This window comes from Palaemon carinicauda, chromosome 1, assembly GCF_036898095.1.
Source record: "Palaemon carinicauda isolate YSFRI2023 chromosome 1, ASM3689809v2, whole genome shotgun sequence".
Classification (NCBI taxonomy): Eukaryota; Metazoa; Arthropoda; class Malacostraca; order Decapoda; family Palaemonidae; genus Palaemon; species Palaemon carinicauda.
In genome coordinates this window covers 18059768-18078194 of record NC_090725.1, presented here as the reverse complement: position 1 = coordinate 18078194, position 18427 = coordinate 18059768, and the positions used below count along the sequence as shown (strand labels likewise).

At 40.7% G+C, this 18427-nt stretch overlaps 1 long non-coding RNA gene across 1 annotated transcript in view; it reads right to left on the bottom strand.

Annotated features, from left to right (window-relative positions):
- Positions 1-1657: 1657 nt before the first annotated feature.
- Positions 1658-18427, bottom strand: part of LOC137641587 (uncharacterized) — a 34433-nt gene continuing 17663 nt past the window's right edge. The window contains exon 3 of the long non-coding RNA XR_011044552.1: positions 1658-1955. This is a non-coding gene — a long non-coding RNA (uncharacterized lncRNA). The remainder of the gene's footprint in view (positions 1956-18427) is intronic.

Here is an 18427-nt window from a genome sequence, read left to right as displayed (position 1 = left end):
AGCTGTTAATGAATATAATACTGTTACTTTTATTTTTGTTTTATATCTATTACCCTTATTTTATATCTGTGACTAATACATAATTTTTTTCTCTTACTTCATATATTCGACTAATACTGCCGTTTCTTGGGCTTTCTTCAGTTACCTTCAGGGATTTGTAATTTATTTCCACGGAGTTGAAAAGCCTTAATGTCATAACGAAAATGTTCATTATACTTGTAGAAATAATGTCTCTTTATTGTGGCATTCCTTCTAAAAAGCAATTAACTCAAGTTGCAATTCTCTCCGATGGAAAGAAACCTATTACAGTTAAGATATGTTTTTTCCTATCTGAATTTGCGGACTAGGCTGCGGCATTTTCCTTTCTTAAAGAAAGAACCCTTTTTACAAGTGCACCACGCAGCCTGCCATAATATTATCTTTTATTTATTGTATGACAAAAGTAATTTCTTATTGATCACAGCTTCAAAGATAAATCCTGGTAGTTTATGAGGCAATAGCCATTCCTCACTTAATGATTATTCCTAACTCATTTAGCGACGTGTATTTCATACTGAATGGACTTATGAAACAACTATTATATGTTTAAGTAGGAAAATTACAATTACAGTGGAAAAGTCACGGCAAAGCTCCCATAAGACGTGAGATTTCAGGGCCACAACGACCATTTCTGGGTACAGTCAACACGTGAATAGAGTTAAAATCTTGTTAACAGAAACTTCTCGGTATAGTAACCATTTGTTAAGGGATTAAAAATGAGATTTACCAAGCAGTAAATCTGGATTCATTGGCCGTTCTTTTTATTATTATTTGTGATAACTAGCGCATAGAAAAATATAACTTGATGTTTCAATACTGGCAGCCGAAGGTATTGAGAAGGAAGGACTATACTGTATCATGTTAAAAACTGTTAACTTATTTTTTTTCTCATACCTCTTAATAAACATTATCGGTATAACACGCTTGATGCAAAATTTATTTGCCAAAATAGAATTTGCCTGTCTATATATAGTTAAGCAGGAAGATGTATATGCTTATACAGTAAACACACACGCACACATACACACATATATATATTGTATAGACAGTACATACTGTATATGCACGTTCACACAATATATATATATATATATATATATATATATATATATATATATATATATATATATATATATATATATATATATATATATATATGTATGTATATATAGAATATATAAATATATATATATATATATATATATATATATATATATATATATATATATATACATATATATATATATATATGCTCTCAGTATATACTGTATATACATATATATATGCTCGCACATTATACATACATATATATATATATATATATATATATATATATATGAATGTACACTTATATATATATATATATATATATATATATATATATATATATATATATATACATATTCATTTATTCATATATTTATATATATATATATATATATATATATATATATATATATATATATATATATATATATATATATATATATATATATATATATATATATATATATATATATATATATATATATATATATATATACATACATACATATATATATATATATATATATATATATATATATATATATATATATATATATATATTATACCTGCACATACAATATATAATTCTTCAGCCTATCATTGAGGTCCATGGACGCAGTAAAGACCCAGGAGACTTATTTATAAAAGATTCCACCTGAACGAAGTCGCTTATTTCCCTCCTTTGAGTTTCATACTCAAGGTTCCCGAAGTAAACAAAAAGGAGAAGTGATGTTTCTCTCCGGCCGACGAAGGAGCGTTCTTTGCGAAGCTTCACTTTTTCTTGTGGCGTTCCATCTTGTGTTTTCGCTTTTCGTGGCGTCTCCGCTCTCGCTGCCAGAAAGTCATCACGAGTTTGTAGGAAAAAAAACCTGAAAGTAGAAGTAAAGGAAAGCGTCAGTATTAAACGGGCATTGCATTATTTGTTAATTAGACCCATGAGGTTCTTATTTTTCTAGATTTAGAGATTTTACGTACATTGTGAATTTAAGAAATTGCAAAGCTTACGATTTAGAATTGAAGAGATAAGATGAAAATGCGGGTCATGGATACTAAGGATGTCATGGTGTCTATGTAAATACTCAATCTTTTATAAAAACAATTGAATTTCGAGGAGTGATAAATGATAAATATTTTGTTTAAGAAGAATTTGAAGACTTTCTTGTTCTCTAAGTGTTTTGATAATGTACATTTGACAATAAACACGTTATGCAGAACGATATGTAAAATACCTAAAAATTTATACGATAATCTGATTTTGTAGGTGCTGTAGAAAGTAAGTTTCTCTTACGTGATAGGACAAGGATAGCAGTCCTCAAAAGTAAGTAAAGTGATTATGTAATTCGTTGATAATTTCAACTATTACATGAGAACAATATTCTATTTTATAACCGGGAATGCTTTTGTCTAATTGTTATATATTTTCTCATGTCATCATGCTAATCATCAGTAATACGCCATAAAAGAAACTACATTTCTACCTTGAATAATCAAAAAAAAAAAAAAAAAAAAATTAACCATCAAACCTTATTTAATCATCAAATTGGTGATAGTCTAATGATGTCCTGTAGCTTGGCATGAACCAAAGAACCTTTCCTTTTCCTGCCTGCCTCTTCCTTTCACAGAATAATTCTACTACTATCTAATGTCGCATTAGGGTCTGCCCCTCTCTTTTATTCTTTTCCTGTACTTCTCTTTCTCCCTTTTTCCTTATTCTTTCCCATCCCGAGTACCTGCCTTCGGGCTATAAACTGGATTGTATCGAGGGGTACTTATCCTTTCCCCATATTCCCCACTTCCCTTTCCTTATCGGTACTGGTACTGGTACTTGAATAATCAGGAAAACTCACTCGAATTTTTATTACTTCATGTATTATCTGGTTTCAGTACAACTATTATTCCATGTCCTATATCAGGATTTTACTTTAAGTATGTATGGTTGCTATTACCTCTTCCTTAGCTACATCTGATTTGATTGAGTGAAGTCATGTTTTTAAGCATTCGAAGTTGCATTTGCATCTCAAGTACCCCATTGAGTTCCCTTGTGCAGTGTGGTAACAATGATACAACCTGTGTTCCCAACCTTTGAATGAGCCTTAGTCTTTAGAATTTGGCTCTTTAAAATTTCTGGCTTGAATTCCCTGGATTCATTGTTTACTCGAAGGTTTATTTTCTTATTCTATATATGCATTTATTTACAAATTACTAAACATTATGATATAAATGTATCCAGACTCAATGTAATCTTCTTATTTGGTGATTTTTCTTTACATTTTTCCCCTTAAGGCCTTCTCTTCTGTGGAAGTTTGCAACATAGGTTGGTGACCTTTGGCGTGTTTTCTAAGATTATGTCCTCACGTTGACCTATAAGACTAATACGAACTGGAACTTTAAATTCGCTTTTTTCAGTACAAAATGTGGTGACCGATGTGGTCACGTTCCTGACTGGTGAACACCAGTCTGGGGTTCGAGTCCTGCTCAACCTTGATAGTTTTTTTTGGTCGCTGCAACCTCACTATCCTTGTGAACTAAGGATGGGGGCTTTGGGGGAGCCTATAGTTCTCTAAAGACCTGACAGAAGGTTGTGACTCAAATACAGGATGAAAACAACTGAGTAACTTTATTACAGGACACTCTCCTTTATATACAAATACTCAATGCAACAGGAAATTTCCTGTTCAAAACTGACACCGCATCGGTTAACAGTTAACGGTGAGAAGAACATGCATGTTATTTCAGGTTCTTTTTAGTGCGACGGGAGAGCGAAGATAAAAACAAAATATATATACAAAATGAAATGTCGTTACTATATACGATCGTGTGACACACGGTTGGTACATGGCTTCCCCTCCCTAAAAATAACATACTGTATATGTTAAATACGGTGCCCTGATCTAGAGAGGCGAACTGTAGGCAGGTCATCTAGCAGGAGATAAGCAGGTTTTAGACGATCAATGGAGACCCAGTCTTCTTTGCCACGAATGTTTAGTAGGAATGCTTTCGAACTGCGTCAGATCACAAGGAAAGGGCCCGTGTAAGGGGACGTTAGAGGTGGCTTGCCAGTGTCGTGGCGCAGGAAGACGTGCGTTGCAGAGTGCAAGTCTATCGGTATGTGATGCTTCGCTGGAGGCTTATAAGTCTGGTGGCATGGAGTAAATTTTCCCACGACGTGACGTATGTGCTTGAGATTGTCGGAGGAGGTTGTAGAAGGAAAAAATTCAGAAGGGACGACCAACGGGTCGCCATACACCATTTCAGCTGCCGAGACATCGAGGGCGTCTTTAGGAGTGGTCCTTAGTCCCAGGAGGACCCAAGGAAGCTGAGTAAACCAGTTGGAATCCTTGCAGCGAGACATCAAAGCTGCTTTGAGGGTGCGATTAAAACGTTCAACTATTCTATTGGCAGCGGGGTTGTAGGCAGTTGTCTGATGTAGGGTGATGCCCAGGAGATTCACTAATGATGTCCACAATTGAGAGGTGAAAGTGGTACCTCTGTCAGAAATAATATGTTCAGGGATACCAAATCTTGCAATCCATCCTGAGAGTAAGGCTGATGTACATGAGGTGGACGTTGCAGTTTCCACGGGAATGGCTTCAGGCCAACGAGTGGAGCGGTCGATGACGGTAAACAGGTAACGATGTCCTTTTGATGTGGGTAGGGGGCCTACAACGTCGACGTGAATGTGTGCAAAACATCGCTGAAGTTGAGGAAAGGTGCCCACTCCTGAATCCGTGTGTCGATGTACTTTGGAAGTTTGGAAAAACGTACAGGCACAGATCCAATCCTTAGCATCCTTAGAAATGCCATGCCAAATGAACTTCGTCTTCAGCAGCTGTGCAGTAGAATGGCACGAGGGATGTGAAAGGCCGTGAATGAAATCAAACACCTGCCAGCGCATGGGAGCAGGAATCCAAGGTCGCAGTCTACCAGTACTGACGTCACAGAGGCGGGTGGTGTTGGAGTCTTCGAGGGGGAAGTCTTCCCAGCGGAGGAACGTGCAGGATGTCCTACATGCTTGATACTCTAGATCCGGTCATTGGGCTTCAGTCAAGGCGTTGTAATCCAATCCCAGTTTAACGGCAGCCAACGTGTTTTCTGACAGGGCATCGGCAACGGGATTCATTTTCTGAGGGACGTATTGAAGGGTGCAATTGTACTCAGCCACGGTGGAGAGATGTTGGCGTTGACAGGCGGACCAGGCGTCAGACTGTCGAGTGAAGGCATGCACCAGAGGCATGTGGCCTGTGCGAATGACGAAGGGCGTACCTTCTAAGAAATGGCGAAAGTGATGGACAGCCAAGTGCACTGCCAGCAATTCGCAATCGAAGGTAGAAAAACCTGATTCTGCCTTGGACAGTTTTCTGCTGAAGAAGGACAATGGGCGGGGCGAGCCGTTGACCACCTGCTCAAGTATTGCACCAATAGCAACGTCGCTGGCATCAGTGGAGAGAAGGAGAGGGGCATGTGGGATAGGAAAAGTGAGAGCCGCAGCGGTTGTTAGTCCTTTGGCCTGCCCTTGAGGGAGGTATAGAGGGGAGCAAGAGTGGCGGCAATGGCTGGCAGAAAACGGTGATAATAGTTGATCATGCCCAAGAATTCCTGCAGAGCTTTAATGGTCGAGGGCGCGGGGAAGTCCTGAACAGCTGCTACCTTCTCAGGGAGGGGACGCACTCCTTCAGGAGTGATGCGGTGCCCTAAGAACGACACTTCATTGGGGCCAAAGGTACACTTGTTGTACCGGACTACAAGGCCATTTTATTGCAGGCGGTCGAGCACGATGCGCAGGTAACGGAGGTGTTCCTCTTTTGAGGAGGAGAACACAAGTATGTCGTCCACATAACGTACACAGAAGGGGAGGTCCCCTAAGATGCCATCCATGAGAAGTTGAAACGTGGCCCCAGCATTATGAAGGCCAAAACAGGAGTAATTGAAGGTGTATGTACCAACGGAGTGGTGATGGCAGTCTTGGGGATGTCTTCTGGGTTCATAGGCAACTGATAATACCCCTTCAGTTGGTCGAATGTAGAGAAAACATTCGCCTTGTGCAGGTAGGAGGTCACATCGGCGATGTTTGGGAGGAGGTAATGATCCGGTTTTGTTTGCATGTTCAGGCACCTGTAATCCCGGCACGGATGGAGGGAGCCGTCTTTCTTCAGAACGATGTGTAAGGGTGACGACCATGGGCGGGAGGCCTTTTGGCAAAGACCCATTTCCTCCATTTTGGCGAACGTTTGGCGGCTGCCAGACGTCTGAATTTTGCGAAAACTGGGGGTCCCGTCGTCTTGATATGGTGATAAATACCATGCTTGGCAGGAGCCGTGGGCGTTTGGCGAAGTTCTGGACGGAAAACGTCTGGGTACGGCGTGAGGAGGTGGGCGTAGGCATTCGTGGGCGCGCTGATATAGAGAGCGAGGATGGAGGGGGCGGGTTGAAGAGCTGTCGACAAGTACGAGTCTGCGTTGACCAATCGTCGATGGGAAACATCGACCAGAAGGTGGAAATGAGACAGGAAATCCGCACTGAGGATTGGCAATGTGACATCAGCAACGAGAAACTACCAATTAAATTTCCCTTTGCCAAACAATAATGTGAGGCTCTCGTAACCGTAGGTGGGTATCGCAGATCCGTTGGAAGCTGCCAAGTGGGCATCGGCAGACGTAGACAGACTACGTCGTGTCCTGAAGCGTTCCCTTGGCTAAAGAGAACGAGAAACACCCGTGTCTACCAAAAATCGCACGCCCGTTCCTTTATCATGTAAAATGAAAAGATTAGAAACACGGGAGGCCACCGCCACGAACAATGGCCTACTTACACGTTTTTTGGCCACTGACAATCCTTGGCACATTTCTTAGCGGTTGCCCCGAATCTGTAGTGGTAGTATCAAAACTGCAGCGGATGGGAGGTAGTAAGTGGCTGTAGAAGTCGTTGGTTGGGGCGCGAGCGAGTGGTGAGTGGTGGGTGGCTTTTTCGCTGCTTCAGCACGTCACGGGGTAGGCATGTATGTCCTACAGCATTCACGTCAGCTTCGGTTGACGTTGAATAGGCGTCCTCTTCGTCAGGAGTGGAGGCGTTGATGGAGGTCTTGAAGTGGCTGTCCATAAAGGCGTCGCCTTTGGTCATCAAGTCCTTTATGGGTAAACTATTGACATCGGGTATGGCAGCGCACACAGGTTTGAGTAAATGGCGTATTCAAAGGGCACAAAGTAGGTTCACCTTGCGAGGAGAGCCGTCTGCGGCAGGTTGCAAGCCAGTGATACTGGTCATTTCCCTGAGGGAGGCCAAAGCCCTTTGGTCCCCCAACGGTTGTTGAGAGAGCTGAAAAAGCTTTGCTATACGGCCGGCTGGCGACGGTGAGTACTGCTACAGAAGGTATGTTTTGAGGGCGTCATACGCTATTGGGGTGTCTCCTTGTTCACAAAGCCAGTTGAATATTTCCGGGAAGGTGTCCTCGGGTATCGCCGCGAGAACATAATCTGCTTTGGTGGTTGAGCGAGTCACGCCCTTGATGCGAAACTGGACTTCTGTGCGTTGAAACCAAGCAAACGCCTCTCCACTGCCGAATGATGAAAGTTTCAATGGGGCAGCCGCAGCGCCAACTTCTGTAGAGTCCGCCATAGTACCAACGACGGAGGGGCGAGGGGGGTTGGAAGGTGGGAGGAGCGAGTCGACTTCCGGGGTCACCAATGTGACGAGCTGAGAGAAGGTTGTGACTCAAAGACAGGATGAAAGCAACTGAGTAACTTTATTACAGAACACTCTCCTTTATATATAAAAACTCAATGCAACAGGAAATTTCCTGTTCAAAACCGACACTGATCGGTTAACAGTTAATGGTGAGAAAAACATACATGTTATTTCAGGTTCTTTTTAGTGCGAGGGGAGAGCAAAGATACAAGCATAATAAATACACAAAATGAAATGTCGTTACCATGTACGATTGTGGGACACACGGTTGGTACAGTTCTATCTGCCGAGTCATCAGCAGCTATTACCTGGCCCTCCTTGGTCCTAACTTGGATGGAGAGGGAGCTTGGGTGCTGATCATATGTAAATATGGTTAGTCTCTAGGGCATTGTCCTGCTTGATAGGGCATGTCACTGTCCCTTGCCTCTGCCATTCATGAGCGGCCTTTAAACCTTTAAGCCTTTATACGCGATCGCCATCCCTTTGCGTATAGGTAGTAGCTGTGTAACGAAAATTAAACCCTGATGAACAATTATGTTTCTTTTACAAATAAAAGGTTGCGGAGACCGCAAAACTCCGCTAGAGCTTATCAGCACTTACCAAAAGGTCTCTTTAAAAAAAAAAAAAGTCAATCCTAATTTTCCTTACAGAAAAACGAATCATTTTTTATCAATTAGGAAACTATATTATAGAAACCTTTTTGTTATAATCTACACACTATAACTGTAGATAAACTCGCAAAAAAAATGAAACTACATACAACGGAAATGCATATATGACTATTTACATCTAAATACAAAATTCATGAATGAAGAATCATTCGCTATCAGGAATAAATCTAATTTTACGAGTGAAGGTTACATTCATATTTGACCTTTTATGTCTAAATATGACCTTGATTTTACTTTGAAGATTAGCGCTGGCAGTTGAATAGACACGCCAATATGAAATTTATCTCATTCATCTCGAAATTTTTAGCCATATACCAATTAGGACCCTCATCTGACCCTTTACATCGGTGAAAAGTATACTAAAAAAAGTACAATAGACTTTGTATCTTACATTTCAAACGTTATGAACAAAGTTGAATTCAAGTTTGACTTATATAACCATGACTTTATCTCACCCTGCCCACTGGCTTCATTAGCAGAATATGCATGCTACGCAAGGTGTCTGCATTTCATTCAGTATTAAAGTTAAAGGGTAAGGTTAAGTTCATTTTTAATTCTTGACCCACGATATGTCAAAATGTACATTCCTATTGCACCGAAAATTTGATAAGTTTTTGATAATCACAAAACCTATCTTTAGGAAAGTTTACTTGATAATCCACTTATTATTATTATTATTATTATTATTATTATTATTATTATTATTATTATTATTATTATTATTATTATTATTATTATTATGACGCTGCTTTAAATTACTCGTTTCGCCTGTTTATATTAAGCATTAGTCTACAAGCTTTCCTAAAGAAACAATGTAGATAGAAAGCTTGTCTATATGCAACAAAATTATGAGCAATCAAGTAAGATACTATAAAAAAGAAAACTAGAATCACAGAGATAATAAGGCATTTGGATAAATTTAAACCATTTCTATGTCCAGAAAAATATGTAATGCTACAGGAAATGCTTTTGTGATGGGTATAGTTATTTGCTTGATATTATATATATATATATATATATATATATATATATATATATATATATATATATATATATATATATATATATATATATATATATATATACATATACTGTGTACATATATATATATATATATATATATATATATATATATATATATATATATATATATATACATATATATATATATATATATATATATATATATATATATATATATATTATTTATATATATATATATATATATATATATATATATATATATATATATATACATATATATGTATCATCGTCATCAACAACTACTACTCCTACTCCTATTGACGCTATGGAACTCAGCACCCACTCGGGGCTCAGCGCTTACCCGGCACAGAGGACACCTCAAGATTATCTTCTTCACTGACGGTCGTCCTTAGACTTGGATAGCTGTTTTTATTCAGCTATTCGAGAATCAGGCTCGTAGTCCAGGCTTCTCCTTGGCTGAAATTTCAGCTCTGTCGTTGTCTGTTGACTTTCAGATGAGCACTTATAGTAGAACCTTCATTTGTTGGTTCTCCTATGACAGAAGACACCAGCGCTGACAGGACCTGTGTCATCCAGACTGGAAAGCATGCAAGGAATGCCAGACCTACTAATACCACCGAGAGACCTACTTCATCTCTCCTTGGGCTGTTGCCCAATTGATGGATACTGAGCACCTCTTTTTCCATTGATGCAGTGCACCATGGAATTTTTTATAGATGTGACCACTGTAACTTCTACCACGACCTCCTTTACCGAATCTTCACTGATAGAAACAGGGAGCCCGCAATGTACGAAAAAAAAAAACCCTACCGAAGTAAAACCTCCCATTTGACAAACCACCGCCATTCCATTCCCCATGCACTCTGGAGAAGCTACTAATGAACCTGAACAACCCTGCCACCTCCTCACAACCTCTACCAATTGTCCCTGGTTCTTTACCTTCCAACATTGGCCCTGCTTCCAAAAAGAAGAGAGGCAAGTCCAAAAACCCACCTTCCGCCAGTCAAGTCCTGTCTCCCCAGGACCAACTTACAACTGTTCCTGCGACCATTCCAGCTCCTGTTCCTGTCATCGTTCCTGTTCTTGCCACTGTTCCTGGTCCTGCTCCTATCACTATTCCTATATCTGAGACTACTCCTGCTCCTGCCACTGCTCCTGTTCCTGTTCCTGCCACCATTCCTGTTCCTCTCCTATTCCTGCCACAGTTCCTCTTCCTGCCACTGCTTCTGTTCCTGCTCCACAATCACTCACCTGACAGTAACTGTACTGACTGTCTCAATCAGTTCCACTTCTAGACCTCTGTAACACTTCACCAGCCTGCAGAGACCTGTCCAGCTCTACAAGTCACCCTAGTGGGTCCAATTCACCTGCCTAAGTTCAAGCTTCCGGCCATAGGAGAAGCCCCTTCGTATGCAGCAGTAGCAGCCAATACTGCTACCACCCCAGGTCTGAAGCTCATCACCCCAAAAGGACCAAGCAAGCGAAAGTCTCATGCAAAGGGAAACCTCCCTGACTTTCCTTGATCTGCAAAGATGTCGAGGAAGGCTGTAGTCTGCAGGTATCCAGTAAGGATGCCACTCGACTTCTTAGCCAACTGCAAGAACATCTCTGCATCTGAACGCCGAAAGGGCAGCAGGAACTTGCCTGCTGAGAACGTCATCTGCACGTTCATTTGACTTATTCCAACTGCCCTGGACTTTGGAATATGGGGGACCTTCCCCGTAAAAGACTCCACACCAGGTCCACTGAGACGCTACAATTGTCAGCATTTTTGGTCACCACAAGGAAGACTGCAGGAGCCTAACCATCTGTGGTGTCTGCAGTCAGCGCAGCACTCAACACAGACGTGATTGTTCCGGCCCTCATCATGCTAGGAACAAGAACTGTTCTGAGTTCCTGAAGACCATAGGGGCACCAATGACCGCCCCTTCAGCCACTACCACTGTACCACTCCTAAAGCCACAGAGACCCCCGTAGAAGGAGCCATCGCTGCCTACCACTAATCCTGTTCCTGCCTCTACAAATCCTGCCGTTCCTGTTCCTACCTCTGCAAATCTTGCCATTCCTGTTCCTGCCTCTACAAATTCTGCCATTCCTGTTCCTGCTTCTTCAAATCCTGCTGTTCCTCTTCCTGCCTCTACAAATCCCGCTGTTCCTGTTCCTGCCTCTACAAATCCTGCTGTTTCTGTTCCTGCCTCTACAAATCCTGCCGTTCCTGTTCCTGTTCCTACTCCAGATTCTCTTACCTCCACCACCCCAGTACCCCCATCTCCATCTCCCTCACCCATTCAGAATCCATATCCAGTTCCTCCCATTCATAATCCTTCTCCTTCCTCCAGTTCAGTTGTTCTTCAAGCCAAATCCCTCCCTTTAGATAAACTCTAGTTATCCGCCTTGTCTCCAAAATTATCGCCCTGTTAAATATTCCCTCCCTTGACCTTTAGTCTCTCCTTTCCCCCCTAGCTGCCCTTACCCTAAAGCAGGGATAAGCTTTTTGCTTTGAACTACTCCTGTTCTTTCCTACTACAATTCCTTTTCTCCTCTCCCAGTCTCTTCTACTTTACTGGGACTTGCTGCTATAAAACTTTTACCTAGTCCTTAAACTTTTCCTTTTGGTTCCAGTTGGTTCCGTGTTTTTTGGGCCTAGCAGCTACGCTCCTGGGGCTAAGCAGATGTTTCTACTTTCCTGGTCCTTGGAGGCTATACATATACAATCTGGTTGCCATGAGAAAAGTCTCGTTCCTCTACAGATATTCTCATAAGAAAAACTTTGACTACTGCAGCTATGCTCCTTGTGCAGAGCAGCTTATTGTACTAAAGGTACACTCTGTGTGCTGTTAGGGACTAGTGCCTTGTGCCAAAAGCCCCTGCCCTGATGGATAAGCCTGGCAATCTGAACGAACGAACGAACGAACGGCCTCAGTTAGATTTCACCAGTCATCTCTATCTTAAGTTATTATATCAATACTTCTCCATTCATCATCTACTTCACGCTTCATTGTCCTCAGCCATATAGGCCTGGGTCTTCCAACTCTTCTAGTGCCTTGTGGAGCCCAGTTGAAAGTTTGGTGAACTAATCTCTCATAGGGAGTGCGAAGAGAATTCCCAAACCATCTCCATCTATCCCCTCACCATGAGATCATTCACATAATGCACTTCAATGATCTCTCTTATAGTTTAATTTCTAATCCTGTCGTGTCATTTATTGCCTAATATTCTTCTTTGGGCTTTGTTCTCAAATCTACAAACTCTGTTGGCTATTGTTCCATTTTCATACAACGACTCATTTCCATACAGTAACACCGATTTCACTAAACTGATATATAGCTTGATTTTTATATATAATTTCACGTGATTTGGTTTCCAAATTTTACTTAACCTTGGCATTGTCTAATTTTCTTTTTTTTAATATTTCAGTAAATTCTAAATCTAGGACCCTGTATTAGAGATCATAGTTCATAAATATTTAAATGATTCCACCTCATTAATCCTTTCTCCTTCCAATGATATTTCATCTTCCATTGCGTATTCCATATTCATCTCTGTCTTTCTGCTATTCATCTTGAGGCCAACCTCATGCGATATTTCATGCATTCTGGTAAACAAGCCTTGCAAGTCCTGTGGCGTTTTGCTGATAAGGTCAGCGTCATCAGCATACTCTAGGTCCGCTAATTTCCTGTTACAAATCCAGTCCAATCCTTCTCTGCCATCCCCAAGTGCTCTTTCTATTACAAATGTCATATATATATATATATATATATATATATATATATATATATATATATATATATATATATATATATATATATATATATGTATGTATATATATATATATATATATATATATATATATATATATATATATATATATATATATATATATATATATATATACACTTCCGAACTGATCCCTTCTTTTTGCATGATTCAGGATCTAATGTGCGCCACCTAGATACGTGTGCCAGTCATTCCCTTCTGCTTACTCTTTTCATGACTGTTGATGTCTGCCTGGTGGCCGTCAATGGATCAGCTATCCCCAACCTTGATTATGAGATGCTGACATGTGTCATTTAGGGGCATCCAGTACCAGTGGAATTTTATTGTTGCCAACTTTACACTGGCTCTTATTGGTGCGGATTTCCTCGCCTATTTCCACCTTCTGTTTGATATCACACAAAAGCACTTAGTCAACACCTTTATCACTAGCTCCCTCCAACTTCACTCTTCTCATCAGCATGCCCATGGATGTCGACGCCTACCTCCTCACTTTATATCCCGATGTATTCCACCCAGAAATATTCCAGCCACCCACGATTCCCGCCAAGCACATTTTTTATCACCATATCAATACCATGGGGACCCCAGTGTTTGCAAGCTTCAGACATTGAGCACCAGACCGTTTAGCAGCTGCTAAATACACATTCCCTAAAATGGCCTCAACACTTTAGTTAATGCACTTTCACATTCTGCTGATGAAGGATGGATCCCTACAGCCTTGTGGAAATTATAGTCATCTTAATATGCAGATGGAACCAGATCACCAACCCTATAGTTATAAAGCTTCCAAGAAAGGAATCTCTAGCTCGGATAATAAGGAGAGTTCGCAATTCAACTTTTAGCAGTGAAACCTTGACTCTAACAACAAGGGGAGAGCCATCCTTATTATTTAATGAAAATGGTGTATTTTAAAGCTACATGGCTGGGAATCGTTTAGAGGGGAAGGAGAAGAAAGCCATTGTATGAAATTGACTTGTGATCAGTTCACGAGAGAGTTGCAAACGATTTACCAAGGACCAATAACTCCGTTGAAGGTTGGCATAATGCATTTCATAGAAGAGTGAAGATTTGCCACCCAACAGAGGATACGCTTTTAAGAAAACTTCGTATTGAGCAGGCCAGTACAGAAAGGATTCTACAGCAAATTCAACAAGACCGATATGTAAGTAGAAAATACAAAAAATATGCTATCCTTAACCTAAGACTAAAAAGTATTTTTGATACATACGACGTTGATGCTGGATTAGAATATCTTAGAACCATCGCTCACAATCTTCAAATAAATATTGCTGCAAGTTTTTTTAATACATTAATACATTTGTATTTTCATATTTTATATTTTCTCATAAATAAAATTTTTATTGCTTATATTGATGTATAATTCTAATTCTTAATCCATATTATCTTTTCGACACATTGTCTGCTTGACACTTTGTCTGCTCAACACTTTGTCTGTTCGACACTGTCCATTTGACACACTGTCCATTCGACACTCTGTCCATTTGACACACTGTCCATTCGACACTTTGTCTTTCAACACTCTGCCTTTCGACACTCTGTCCTAATACCATCCCCAACATTGCCAACATCACCACCTATCTTTACAGTGCTAAAGTATTTTCAACCCTCGACCTCCTGAAAGTATATTATCAGGTGCCCTTGAACCCAGAAGGCATCGCCAAAATAGCGATCACCACCCGTTTTGGCACATATACTTTTGATTACTCCAGCTATGGCCTTCGTAATGCAGGGGCCACAGGTCAACGACTCATGGATGACATCTTAGGAGACCTCCCCTTTTACGTACGTTATATAGATGACATATTGATATTCTTCTCCTCCAAAAAGGACTTCCTACCTTAGCAACACATTGTGTTCGACGGACTGCAGCAGAACGGCCATGTAATAATGTATGACAAGTGTACCTTTTGTGCCAAGTTAATGGCATTCTTAAGCCATCACCTCACTCCATAGGATCTCCACCCCCTCCCCGATAAGGTATCAGCAGTACAGAAGTTCCCAACACTCAACCATCAAAGAACTGCAGGAGTTCTTGGGTATGATGAACTATTATCACCAGTTCTTGCCAGCCATCACTGCCATTCTTGACCCCATCTACAAATACTCAAGTGCAAGCCAAAAATCCTGAAGTGGGGCTCCATTTAGGAGTTGGTCTTCGTTGATGCTAAAAAAAAAAGCCATATCAACTGCTACTTCTCTCACCTTTCCCCTGAAAACTGTAACCCTTTTACCCTCCACTAATGCCAATGACAGTGCTGTAGGGCTGGTACTCAAACAAATCATCAACAGTTCATTGACCTTCTTCAGCAGAAAACTTTTCAAGGCGGAATCCAGCTACTCAACCTTCGACCATGAACTACTGACAATGTATATGAATGTCTGTCACTTCAGCCCCTTCTTAGAGGGCATGTTCTTCGTCTTTCGCATGGACCACATGTCAATTGAGCACACCTTCACTCGACAGTCCAACACCTGGTTCTCCTATCAACACCAACATCTCTCTGCAATTTCTGAATACAACTGTACCATTCAACACATTCCCGGCAAACTGAATCCTGTTGCCGACGCCATTTCCAGAAACGTGTTGGCTACCATCCAACTGTGAATGGATTACAAGGCCTTGGCAGAAGCCCAACGAAAGAACCCCAAGTAATAAACGTCCAAGACAGCCTTCATGTCTCTACGTTGAGAAGACATCGCCCTTGATGATTCCAACACCCCACCCCACTCCTCTGTGATGCCAGTACTGGTAAGCCATGTCTCTGGATACCTACCATCCATGGGACAACCGGTGTTTCAATTGATCCATGACCTCTCAGACCCCTCGCACCAATCTACTGCACAGATACTGAAGTTAAAGTTCATATGGCATAGCATTACTAAATATGACAAGGATTGAGTCCTCGTCTGTATTTCATATCAAACTTCAAAAGTGCATTGACACTCGGAATTGTGTGTGGCTACTTTTCATCAACCCCGGCATTGTTTTGCCCACATTCACGTTGACAAGAACACCATAACCATTTCACATTCATCGATTACTCCACTTTCTAGCCTGAAGATATCCCCATGTAAGATGCACCATCCACCTCATGTAGTGCTGCCTCACTTTCTCTATGGATAGAAAGATTTGACATCCCTGAATACATTACTTTCGACAGGGGTGCCACTTTCACCTCTCAATTGTGGACATAAGTAGGACATCTTCTCAGCATCATCCTACATCAGACTACCTCCTGCAACCCTTCAGCCAACAGAATGGTGGAATGTTTCCATCGTACCCTCAAAGCAGCTTTGAGGTCCTGCTGCAATGACTCCATTTGTTTTCCAAAAATTCCCTGTGTTCTCCTCAGACTGGGGACAGCTCCCAAGAACACCATGGTTGTCTCAGCGACTAAATTGGTATACAGTGACCCATTGGCAGTCCCTGTGGAATTTTCTCTGTCCCTCACCGCCTCTAATGATATCCAGCGCCTATGTCACGTTGTGGGGAAATTTACCCACTGTGTCAAGCTTTCAAGTCCCTCGCAAAGCAGCACATACCAAAAGATTTACACACTGCAACATACGTCTTCATGCACACCAACACTTGCAATCCACTGCTTATGCCCCCATATACGGGTCCATTCCTTATCATCCATCATACTCCAAAAGATTTCTTCCTCAACAGTTGTGGAAAAGAGGATTGGATCATCACTGACCACCTAAAACCTGCGTGCCTCTTTCAAGACTGCCCACCAACAGTATGATTATCTGAGCAGGTCGCCCTTTTTCATATACATATCTACTTCAGGGGGAGCCATGTACGACACGGCAGCAAGAAATGTACATATAGATAAAGAACTATGCTCTATCTACATTTTCTTCTGCACTACAACCGCTATCGGACTCTTCGTCAAAAAGTCATTGAGGTAACAACCTAATTTTTATTTTTATTCTATTATCATTCAGTTATCATTTTGCCTATTTTCATGCCAATGTCCATCTTAATGACACTTGCAATTATCACCCTGATGTGATCCCTTGTGAGTCCATAAATATCTGTGTTGTCTCTAATTAATGTTAGTTGTTCGAGAGCTGTCTTTGTATTAATGCCTCCTTCACTCTCGTCACTAATGATCGCACAACATTCACACAACATTATATAAGTCAGGTATGCATGGCCCAAATTATTTGAATTATTAGTGTTCCTGTTCTTTATTAACATTTGTAAGTTTTAAGGTTTAAAGGACACGCATGAATGGCAGAGGCCAGGGACAATGACATTGTCCTAGCAAGCAGGATAATGTCCTAGTAGAGACTGGACATATATGCATATGATCAGCGCCCAAGCTTCCTCTCCACTAGGACTAGGAAGGGCCAGGCAATGGTTGCTGATGACTCAGCAGGTAGATGTATAGGCTCCCCAAACCCCTCATCCTTTGCTCACAAGGATGGTGAGGTTGCAGACACTAAAGAAACTAACGAGTTTGAGAGAAACTTGAACCCCAGTCTGGCGGTTACCAGAGACGATAATAATAGGCCATACCAACCCTTATAGTTGACTGAAACACAGTATATTTGATGAATTTTACTTAAAGATAAGCATAATGGCTGCAGAAAAATAGGAAAGGTCTTCTTACATACTCAGATGCTGCTAAGTCCTGGTTTCGCAATAGTGTCATTATGCGAGGATATTCATGCTCGAGAATTTGAGCATAAATATAAAAATCTATGAATATATACTAAAGAATATTCAGAAATACCAAATCAAGAACTAAGTGACGCAAACTATTTTGTTGCAACTACTTGGACTTCATTTTGATATCTTTCATTTTCTACCTAATCTTCGAAATGCTTAATTCTCGTTGGGAATGATAAGTATGACGGTGAAAAAGAAAAAAATAATACCGAAATCTTGCAACTGGAAAAGGGTAAAGTAATAAGCTCTTCCTGACATATATGTCAACTTAAGGGCAGAGATCATTATCCGGAAAACCAACCGCCCTTGCTTCCATTATATAGTACACGGTATTGGATAACACCGCCCCCCCCCCCCCCAACCCCACCATCCCGCTTCATTATTCTATATTTCCCACAACGTGAGGGTATTAAATAGTTTTCGTCAATCCCAACATCGTAGCTCTCCCTATTGTCTAGGGCTGGTGACGTTCCGTATTGTGTAGAACTGGTAATGACAGAAATAA